This window comes from Peromyscus eremicus, chromosome 3, assembly GCF_949786415.1.
Source record: "Peromyscus eremicus chromosome 3, PerEre_H2_v1, whole genome shotgun sequence".
In the NCBI taxonomy this organism is placed as follows: domain Eukaryota; kingdom Metazoa; phylum Chordata; class Mammalia; order Rodentia; family Cricetidae; genus Peromyscus; species Peromyscus eremicus.
This window is the reverse complement of record NC_081418.1, coordinates 95,690,707-95,702,827: the sequence shown is the minus strand read 5'-3', so window position 1 is coordinate 95,702,827 and position 12,121 is coordinate 95,690,707. Positions and strand designations below refer to the sequence as shown.

At 39.4% G+C, this 12,121-nt stretch overlaps 1 pseudogene; it reads right to left on the bottom strand.

The window, feature by feature from the left end:
• Nucleotides 1–877: 877 nt before the first annotated feature.
• LOC131906440 (cytochrome c oxidase subunit 7A2, mitochondrial-like) lies at nt 878–7,148 on the bottom strand (annotated as a pseudogene).
• Nucleotides 7,149–12,121: the final 4,973 nt, after the last annotated feature.

Genomic DNA, 12,121 nt, shown 5'->3' with positions numbered 1-12,121 from the left:
GCTTGTAGAGAGAGAACTGACACAGAATAATAAAGTATATGGACTAAGGAGTTTTGTGTACGTAGATTCATTTCTTTCCATCAAAGATAAAATTATCAGCTGGTTGTAGATTCTTCCTGGACCCTGGGAGGGGACTATCAAGGAGTGGACCCCCCCCAAGTCCCCAATACAGAGCCAAAATTTGCAGGATCTCCACAACACAGGACAACAACAGGTCTTAATGAGGGCCCAGCATTGATAGTGTAGCAGAAACCAGTGGCCTCAAACCAGACCAATGACTCTTTGCAACTAACACTTGGAAGTAAAGATAAGTGGACAAAAGGGTTTGCCGTGTGACTCACTGTGTCACACTACAGCTTCCATGACAAGACTCCCCCCACCTTTTTTTTTCTTTCCTTTTTAAAAAAAAAATTTTGTCTGGGGTGGGGGCTGCAATGGCAGAGGGACAGGATACGCAGGGACAGGAAACGAATGGGATTGAGATGATGTAAAAAACACAAAGAATAAATAAAAAGAAAGTTAAAAAAAACTTTTCTCCTCACAAGTTGATAGCATGGATATTTTGTCACAAAGAAGAGGCTGAATAATAAACCTATCTCTGAAGTCCTAGGTGTCTGACAAAGAAGTCTAAGAACATTGATCTTAGAATCAGGATAAGTAAAAGAAAAAGAAGAAAGTAGATGTCTCCATTATTATTTTAAGTTGAAGAGGGAACATTTGTCCATTCTCCCTTTTCTTAGGACATGGTCTTTTTTTTGTGACAGCTAGTATACATCAATAAATATGAATCCCCAATGAAGAGCTCAGTTACTCCTCAGACTCCTGGTCCATTGAGCACTGAATGAAACTGAACCACATGAAGACTGGGATGATGAAGTCAGTTCTGCTTCTTGGGAAATTAAGCCACAGCTAAGTGATAGATGGCATACGCTGGTCCACCAACTGTCAGAGCCATTGTGAGTCTGTGAGGGCATCAGATGCCCTGCCCTTCAGATGCACTGAGATCCCATTATCCTCCTGAAACAGCTTTTGTTTCTCTGGAACTTTTTTCAAAATGCCTTTGTGAGATAGTGCTAATGATGCTCTAGGCAATTTGGTGGAGGTCCAGCAGGCTCTGAAACACTTTGGTTCATTTGCTGCCTACCAACCACAAGTACTGAATGCCCAAAATTGGAAACCACCAAGCCAGAAACTGTGACATTGTCTTTTTTATTTAAGTTTTTAAAAAGCATATAAAACTGGATTTTGTTATGACATTTTTTAAAAAAATTTTTATTTTGCAATACAATTCAGTTCTACATATCAGCCACAGATTCCCTTGTTCTCCCCCCTCCCGCCCCCCTCATCTTCCCCCCCAGCCCACCCCCCATTCCCATCTCCTCCAGGGCAAAGCCTTCCCCACAGACTGAGATCAACCTGGTAGACTCAGTCCAGGTAGGTCCAGTCCCCTCCTCCCAGGCCGAGCCAAGGGACCCTGCATAGGCCCCAGGTTTCTTGTTATGACATTTTAATGCATGAGTATCATTATACTCTTTGCTAATATTTGCTTCTCATAACCCCTTTCCCCTGGCTCCCAAGTATTAAAACTTTCTCTTCCCCTTGGAGATATGCATTAATCTTAACAGCTGACAAAACCTCTTCTAACTGTATTTCTGTGCTGTCTTCTCAAGGCTCTGGGTAGTTAGAGAGAAACAACAGGGACTGAACTGCTAGAGGGAAATGTTTTGCAGAGGAGTTGTGGTACTGTCTAAGAGCCTGGGGTCTCCCTCTGGGACCCGAGAAAGAGGACCACAAATCCTAAATGGTCTTACAATAAAAACCTGGAGCCAGATATCAGAGTGAAAGCTGAAAGATTGGAGAAGCAGAGCAAACCCCAGCCACCACCTCTTACCTCACCAACTCCTCATCCTGACAGAGCCTCTGCAAGAGAGAGAATTCCTGTCTCCTCCCACCTTATATTCTTTCTCTGCCCAGCCATATCACTTCCTGTCTCAACCTTCCTAGTACTGGAATTAAAGGTGTGTGCCACCACTGCCTGACCTCTGTGACTAACTCTGTGGCTGGCTCTGTCCTCTGATCTTCAGGCAAGCTTTATATCTTAGATTGCAAATATATTACCACATTTCCCTCTTTTTTGTCTAAAATAATAAAAGAATGCTATAACTAATATAAGAAAAACTATATACAATAAATACAATAACTATATACAATATATACAGTCAAGAATTACATTAACAATGCCCAGTCCATAAACAATTGACAAGTCAGAGGAAATACTCTATTATTCATCATATTTTGGTGAATCCAAAGTGTTGTACTTAATTCACTTTCTATGCTAACTTATATTACAAATCAAAAACTATCTTTTGATGTCTTTCAAACTTATACACTTTACACCTCTTTAGTGACTTTCCTTTCTCAATTTGTTAACAAGGAAAACTATAACTGTCTAGTCTTCAACTCCATCAGAGACCCAAGAAGGAAATAATATTACCTAAGTAAACAGGAAGTGCAGGCAAGTGACTTCCAAAAAATGAAATAAATGAAAGAAACAGCTGGCTGCCTGGAGAGTCACCCAAGGTTCCTCTGCAATGTTGGGGCATCTATCTTTGGCCTACAGGCCTTGCATATCTGACAGACTTTTCCGTGAAGCAGGATTTTCTGAAGGACTGTCCTACTTTGTCTTGGCAAAGCTTGGCAGTCCTTTCTTTTGTGTCTTGCTTGTCCATTTTGTCAGCATACTGTCAGCAGTCGAGGCGAGGGCACTTTCGAGCCCAGTGGCTAACCTTTGCCACATATAGAGTGTCTTCTGTGCCCATCTACTTTTAGCATGCAACCAAATAGCAATGACAATAGTCTGTCTTTAAAAAACCATCCTTAGGGCTGGAGAGATAGATCAGCAGTTAAAGACACTGGCTGCTCTTCCAGAGGTCCTGAGTTCAATTCCAGAAACCACATGGTGGCTCACAACCACATGTAATGAGATCTGGTGTGTTCTTCTGGCCTGTAGGCATTCATGCAGGTAGAACAATGTATACATAATAAATAAATAAATCTCTTTAAAAAATCCTTAGATTATTTTTATGTGTTTGAGTGTTTTGCCATGCCTTAAGTGGACTTACATGCCCCACTTTGGGTGTCATTTGTAATGAGTGTAGGTGGAGTTTTTGTCAAGACCACAATCAGCTCTGTTCTGCCAGCCATTCCCCAAATAACCACTCAGAGACTTATTATTAATTATAAATGCTCATCTGATACCTCAGGCTTATTACTAACTAGCTCTTACAACTTAAATTAACCATTTATTTTAATCTACATTCTGCCACATGGCATTACTTCTCTTTCATCTTGCATGTCCTGTTACCTCTCTGTGTCTTGTTGGCAACTCCTCTGACTCTGCTCTTCTTCTTCCCAATGTCCTTAGTCTGGTTTTCCCACCTAACCCTAACCCCCCTTTTAGATTTCATTTCCAGAGCCAAACTGCTATGCAGGCTGCAGGAGGTTTGTTGTTACCAATAATCTTATTATCAGCATTCCAGAAAAGATATACTTGACTGTAATGAATCTTTTTGTGTCCCACCAGCCAGCTTCGAAATAATGACATGGAGACTTATTGTTTATAAAAGCTTGGCCTTAGCTTAGGCTTGTTTTTAACTAGTTCTTATAATTTAAATCAACCCATTCCTATTAATCTATGTTCTGTCATGTACCACCCATTCTGCTTCTTTCATGTCTCTTGGCATCTGCTGTGTACTTAGATTTCTCCTCCTCTTCTTATCTCCCCAGAAATCCTTCCTATACCTCCTGCCTAGCTATTGGCCACTCAGCTTTTTATTACACCAATCATAGCAATACATTTTCACACAGTGTAAAAATATCCCACAACATCTCCCCATTTTTGTCCAAATAAATGTTTTAATTCTAAAATTTGGAGAAATTATTATCTATCTTATTTTGATGAGTTCAAAATTTTGTATCTACCCATTTTTATCATAACTTGTATTACCATCCTAAAATATCTTTTTAGACCTTAAGACAAATTTTTAGATAAGCAATGTAAGCTTCTATGTTTCAACCTTATAGACTTTACACCTCTTATGTAAGTATCTTTTAAAATTTAGTTTGGTTGGTTTATTTATTTCTTTTTTTGAGGGGGGTGGTGTTTAGAGACAGAGTTTCTCTGTGTAGCCCTGGCTGTAGCTGGAGTTTTCTTCAGTCCTGCCTGGCCCACAGACAGGACAAATCTCTCTCACCCGCCAGTCCTGCAGCTGCTCAGACCCAACCAAGTAAACACACAGAGACTTATATTACTTATAAACTGAATGGCCATGGCAGGCTTCTTGCTAACTGTTCTTATATCTTAAATCAACCCATTTCTATTAATCTATAAGTTGCCACGTGGCTCATAGCTTACTGGTATCTTAACATTTTCACATGGCGGTGGCTGGCAGCGTCTCTCTGATTCAGCCTTCCTGTTCCCAGAATTCTCTTCTCTGCTTGTCCCGCCTATACTTCCTTTCTGGCTACTGGCCAATCAGTGTTTTATTTATTAACCAATCAGAGCAACACATTTAACATACAGAACATCCCACAGCACCTGGCCATTCTGGAACTCACTCTGTAGACCAGGCTGGCCTCAGATTCAGAGATTTGCCTGCCTCTATCTCCTGAGTGCTTGCATTAAAAGAATGAGCCACCACTGCCCCCCTTTTTAATTTGTTAACAAGAAAAACTGTAAAACTATAATTAACTAGTCTTTAACCCCATCAAAGACCTGAGAAGTATATAATATTCCCTGAATAAACAGGAACTGTAGAGCAAGCAACTTCCAAAACTATAGAAATGACAAAGACAACTTTCTGCCTCAACAGTCACCCAAGTTTCCTCTGCAATATTGGGGCATCCATCTTCAGCCTACAGGCCTAGAGTATCTGACAGACTTTTCTGTGAATCAGGAATCTTGAAGGACTGTCCTACCTTCTCTTGGCAGTCACTTTCTTTTGTGTCCTGTTTGTCCAGTTTGGACAGCATACTATTGGCAGTTGAGGCAAGGGAATTTCCTTGCCCAGTGTGTATCTTAGCAACATTGAGAGCAAACTCTATATGGAGGTTCTTTGATGCCCATCATCCTTCTTTGAAGTAAATTGGTGCTGCCAAAAGCAGATGTGTCTCACTCTCATGAAAAACCTTATGTTACTAAAACATTTTAAATGCCATAATCTGTAGTCTTTGAAGTGCTTGAAGACCATCTATCTAGTTAAAATATATCTCAGTTTGACATTGAAAACATACCTAACATGAATATAAGTTTGATTGTTATTGATGACTAACTACTAACCTGTCTTTTTTATTATCCTAAATAGCTTTCATGGACTAAAACTTTACCTCACATTTTTTAAATGAGCTGTATAGGTACAGTGCCTTAAACAAGACTAGAAAAATATATACAGTATAACAAAAATAACCTCAAGTTTGTATCAATATACAAAAATCCATATCAATGCAAATATTTGAAAGCAAATAGTGCTTGTTGTAAAGGAGATTCAACAATTCACCCTTTTATCCCATAATTTCTCTATTATTTCCCCCCTTTTCCCTTCATAAAGAGATCCCTGAATCTAATCTCCTTTGTTCAGGTTTTTCCTGACCATAACCAACAACAACTTGTAACTAAACCCCCTAAACAATGATAAACATCCATAACCCTCCAAATGACCAAAATCCACCATCCCACCTCTTGGGAATGTGGGCAGTGTGTTCTCTAGACTGCTTCCTGTTGTCTGGAGATGATGGCATCTTTAAGGAACCCTGAGAAAATTGGGATAATGGTCAAGTACTGAGAGAACTAGCTGTTTCCAGGCTCTGTGTAATGGGAAAGTGCAGTGCTTCTCTTAAGTCCTGGCTGGAGTAGTGTGTTAAGCTGGACCATATCAGCTAGCAGCTTTGAAGTAGTTCTGAATGCAGAATTTCAAGGAAACTGCAACAGAGGCAATCTGAGATACTGGATCACCTGGGCTCTTTGTCTTTTTTGATGTCTGGCCCTTTTTTTCTGAAAACACACCATCTTTTAAAGGTAACTTAATATATGTATTAACACAAGTATGGAATGTGTGGTGTGCACAAGTTAAGTATAGATGATTTTGTTGTTGTTGTTCTATGTTTAAGGAGGTAAAAGGCATCTGTTAACTTTATAAGTCTGTTAGAACTGTATAACCAAATCTCTGTTCATGCCATATGAAATGAACATAAGGATTTTGTAGCCTACAAGATTTATCATGTTTCATCCAATATCAGAGCTGTTCCCGTATAGAGGGATCAGCATGCACATCACCTGTCTATAGTGGTATTTGCTCCGCCCATGACCTTGGGCTATAGGGCCTGAAGGAGGCAGTGATTTTTGCCATTGTACATGACCTCTTAAAAGGAAAGGGAGCAGGGTCATGAGCCCCTTCTTCCTGCTGCCTGCCTCCTGGTATGTTCCTACTGCTAGGTAGATTCGTTCCCAGTCAGATCAGAGGACGACTTCATCTGTCTACTCCGTTCTGTATTCATGAGTGTATTTTCTAATTTTCCCTAATAAATTTCCCTAATACTCCTGAACTAGACTCCCATGAATTTATCGCATTATGTGGTGCCCAACCATGTGGATCTGAGCCCCACATGCCCCTACTGGGACTACTCATGTGACCAAATCCTAATGCACGTGCGTGGCTGCTGCTAAGTTTCTCTGCCCTGCCAAGCCTGTGCATAGCCCAAACACCCTAGGAACTCCTCAGGTGATCACTTGCACACAGCAGCTGTACAGGGAGTCTGTAGGCAAGGCAGCTCACATGGCAGGGGTTCTTGCAACCACTACCAGAAGCATGCACATTCTGCAGCAGATACAGCACCATGTCTGAGAGAAAGGTACCCACGCTAGGTGCCTTTCTAGTTCTGTGCTTGAAGCAGCCATATTGGGTCACAGCCCCCAGCCTGGTTAGAGACTACCAGCAGAGTGTTCCTTTACTTGTAAAACGGTTTGGTGTAGCTGCTACCAATTCTGGGACAACTTGGGCCACCACCCTCGACAGTGTGCCTGCTCGGCAGTCTGGCTCCCCCGCCACCACTGCCGCTGCTGCCATCGCCATTCCATGCACAGCTGCCGCCATGTTCTGTGTGTTGCTTCATTTGTTATGATGCCAGCAGCTCTGCCCAGTCCTCACAGGCAGGGGTTGCCTGGGTTAGTGTTTGATTCACAGAGCTCGCTCAGGAAGCTGAGTCAGCTCACACCAGACCTGCCTTGTACGCTATACCTGCGACACCTGCTGGCCAAACATCGCTACTACACCTAAAAACCATCGTGACACCTGGAACATCTGCAACACCTAGGAGTGTTAGGACCAGCTCTCAAGGATTTCATCTGAGGTAAAATTACTCTATAATTTTACACCCTAAACTGATTAATAAAAAATGAATGAAATTTATCTTTACAAATTTTGACTATTTCTCAAAAAATGGCAGACAGTATCACCACTCAGGAATTTAAGTTTTTTGTTTATATTATGAATGAAATTTTACAGGACATATACGACCTTCCTGGCACATATCCAATCTTGGCCATACCAGCAATTAGCATAGTGATTCATCTCATATCACTGAAAAATTGTCTTAATAATAACAGCAAAAATGGGACATTAATGGACAGATACAGGCTTTGTAGAGTGGTAATGAGGACATAAATAGAAGGACTCTATCTCTGGAAAGTGTTAGTTTACCACAAGAACTTCAGACATTGTAGAGTGGTAAGGAGGACTTAAAAAGAGAGACTCGCCGGGCAGTGGTGGCGCACGCCTTTAATCCCAGCACTCGGGAGGCAGAGCCAGGCGGATCTCTGTGAGTTTGAGGCCAGCCTGGTCTACCAAGTGAGTTCCAGGAAAGGCACAAAGCTACACAGAGAAACCCTGTCTCGAAAAACAAAACAAAACAAAACAAAAAGAGAGACTCTGTCTTTGGAATCTCTTAATTCACCACAAGAACTTCAGTCTGCTAATAATAACTGGATGGCCATATTTCATTCTATTGATAATAAATACAAAAACTTAATGAATAAAACAATAACCTTAGAGCTATTTTAATGCCATTCAGATCATTTCTAAGGAGAAAAGATCATTGCTCATTGGTAGAATAAAGTCTTCGGAATCATATATTTTAGATGAAAATTTTAAAAAATGTATGATTCCATGAAATCTCTAGACTCCTTTGCAACAGAAGGGGTTTAAATGCTGCAACAGGTGGTAGTTAATCGATTTCAAGCTCTGGAGGATTCTCTGAGTAAGGATAATAAAGAAAGTAATAGGCAGAAGGGCAAAGCCACACAAGTAATAACATCACCTGGTGACTCTTATGAAATGGCTTATCCTGTCACCATCTATGAGAAGCCAGCAGATAATACACATGGTGAAGAATAATAGAATATATCTGGCAGCCTATGTATATGAGGGATTTAAAACACATTGAGGATGCTGTAGTTACATATGGTATACATTCAATATATGTGAAAAAGATGTTAAATACATGGTCTTGTAGAAATAGAATTATACCACATGATTAGAATCGGGTAATGTTAGCTGTGTTACAATATAGCCAGCAGTTACAATGGAAAAGCTGGTTGAGAGAAAAAGCTAAAGCCCTTGAGCAGCAAGGAAAAATTAGAGGTTTTGAGATCTCCCAAGATCAAATTCTTGGTGAGAATTGTTTTGCTGATATAAATGTAGAAGCTACCTTTGATGGTCATATATTATCCCTATGTTGTATAGTAGGTTTCAATACTTGGGGAAAATATCCAGAACCAAGGAAACCAGCTGAGCTATATATAAAGATTTTCCATGGGTCAAAAGAACCATTAACTGATTTTTTACAAAGACTGACCAAGGCTATAAACAAAATACTATCAAACCAAGAATTAAGACAAGTATTAACTTAATCTTTGGCTTTTGATAATGCTAACACAGAATGCAAAAGAATACTTACACCTTACATCTTTGGAGGAATAGATTCAACATACAAATGGTATTGAGTTTCTTAACTATGATAATGAGGCTTGGATAGGAGAGGTGATTTCCAAATGTGGAAGGAGGCCTCAAAATACCAAATGTTTTGACTGTGGTACACCAAGAATAAATTGTACACACGGTGCTCCTAGAAGCAATGCTTCTAGAAATAACCCAAACAGGATACCCCAACCTTCTGGATTATGCAGAAGATGTGGCTGACATTGGACCAATGAATGCACATCTACAAGAGACATACAAGGCAAGCCTTTACCAGTGGGAAACACCTCAGGGGGCATTTCTCAGGCTCCCAAATTGAACATGGTCCAAACATTTCCAATCACTGTAGAGGAAATTCCTCTCCAGGACAATTAAATAACCCAGTGCCTAATGTAAAGAACAATACTGCACTGGATGGTAGGAGAACTTTGATAGATGGATCAAAAATTCCAAAAAACATCATAAAATGAATATTTTGGCAGACTTCCATAAATGAACAAAGACCAAACCTCAGAGTGCAAATTAACAACATTTCCTTGAAGGACTGGTGGACACAGCTGCCGATGTGACTATAATTACACCAAAATCATGGCATCCAAATTGGATTCTTCAAGAGGTAGATGCCCAATGTTTATGGATTGGAACCCTATCTCAAGGAAAACAAAGTTCAGGATGTGTTGAATGCTTAGGGCCAGAAGGACAGAGAGGAAGGCTGAAGCCATATGTGGCAAATGTAGCAGTGAATCTTTGGGGCTGAGATCTGTTACAGCAATGGAATACCCAGATTAAAATTCCTCCAATCTCAGGAGTGGAATATAGACCAATTCAGGTTTCTGGGAATAATATGATAAGATACTATAAAAAATAGCCACCAACTATTCAGGCTGTACATAAGCAGAGCATAACTTCCATTGAACTCTCAAAATTACCAACAGCCCTACCTTTGAAATGGCTAGCTAATAAACCTTTCTGGGTTAGACAATGATCTATGACACAAGAGAAACTACAAGCTTTAGAACAGCTGGTTCTGGAGCAGTTAAGTGCTCAACACCTTGAAGAATCTACGAGCTCTTGGAATTCTCCTGTACTTGTTATTAAAAAGAATTTTAAATGGAGAATGCTGACAGATCAGAGAGCCATAAATAAAGTAATTCAGCCTATGGGCTTCCTACAGAATGGGATGCCCCCGCCCTCTCTGTTACCTAAAGAATGGCCTATTAAAGTTATTGACTTAAGAGACTGTTTCATTACCATACCTCTATAAGAAAATTATAGAGAAAAATTTGCCTTCACAGTACCTACTTATAGTAATTCCCAGCCAGTCAAGAGATATCAATGGAAGGTCCTCCCACAGGGAATGTTAAATAACCCTACCTGTACCAATATTTTGTACAAAAAAAATGTTGGAAATAATTTGTGCAAAATTTCCACAATCTATAATCTACCATTATATGGATGGTATCTTACTAGCTGATCCAAAGTTAAGTACCTTAGATAGCATGTTTGAAGAATTAAAGAAAGTTTTGCCTCATTGGTGATTACCAATTGCTCCAGAAAAAAATACAAAGAGGAAATTCTATGAATTACTTAAGATATAAGATAGATCTATAAAAAATTAGTCCCCAAAAGGTACAACTCAGGAGAGAGTGACTGTGGACTCTTAATGATTTTCAAAAATTGTTAGGAAGCATTTCCAACTTATAGACCATCATCAGAATACCTAAAGATGGACTAGTAAATTTGTTCAATACCCTCCAAGGGGACAAGGACTTAAATAGTCCAAGAGAATTATCAGCTGAATCTGAAAAAGAATTGGCTCCAGCAGAAAAGGAAATATGAGAGGCACATGTGGATCATGTGAATCCAGAACTTAAATGCATTCTGCTCATACTCCCCTCCAGACACTCTCCCACAAGGATTTTGAGTAGAGGGGAGATATCATATTGGAATGGATATTTCTACCATGTAAACTGAGCCAGAAGTTAAAGACTTATGTAAAAAAGATCTCTGATTTGATTCTAAAAGGAAAATTAAGACTTTGTCAATTGACAGGAATAGACCCAGCAGAAATTAAAATACCTTTAACTAATGAGGAAATTTCCTCTTTATGGAATGATAAAAAAATACTGGCAAAGAACCTGCAGTAACTTTTTGGGAGAGATTAACAATTGTTATCCCAAAAGCAAGAGAATAGTATTCATAAAAAGAACCGAATGGATCCTTCCTCACATTGTATGGCAAAAACCAATCTCTGAAATCCCCACATTCTATACTGGTGCAAATATATCAGGAAAGATAGGATGTAGATCAGGAGGCTTAAGTAAAGTGGTTCAAAGCTCCTACAATTCTGTACAAAAGGCAGAACTGTATGCCTTTCTTATGGTACTAAAGGACTTCATGGAACCTCTCAATATAGTTATTGACTCTCAATATGCAGAGAGAGTTGTTTTACATATTCAAACTGCTGAATTTATTCCTGATAATACAGAATTAACTTCACTATTTATACAATTATAGAAAATCATCAAAAATAGGGAACATCCTATATATAAAACATACATCAGAGCTAAATACAGGTTTGCCAGGTCTCTAGCACAAGGTAATGATGAGATTGCTCAATTATTAATAGGTAATGTGCTAGAAGCTTCAGAATTTCATAAGAAACACCATGTAAATAGCAAATGTATGAAAAAGGACTTTTCCATCACTTGGTAACAAGCCAAGGAAATTGTAAAATAATGTCCTACTTGTTCCTTCTATAACCAAACTCCATTACCTGCAGGAAGCAATCCTAAAGGTATACAAAGAAATGAAATTTGGCAGATGGATGTGTTTCATTTTGCAGAATTTGGAAGATTAAAATATGTATACCATACCATTGACACCTACTCAGGATTTCAATGGGCAAAACTATGAGTTCTGTAGAGGCTGACTCTGTGATTATACACCTATTAGAAGTTATGGTCATCATGGGAATACCTGTACAAATTAAGACTAACAATGCTCCAGCATATGTCTCAAATAAAATGAGACATTTTTTCTTATTACAATATAAAACATTACATGTATGCCACACAGTACGACAAGCTGTC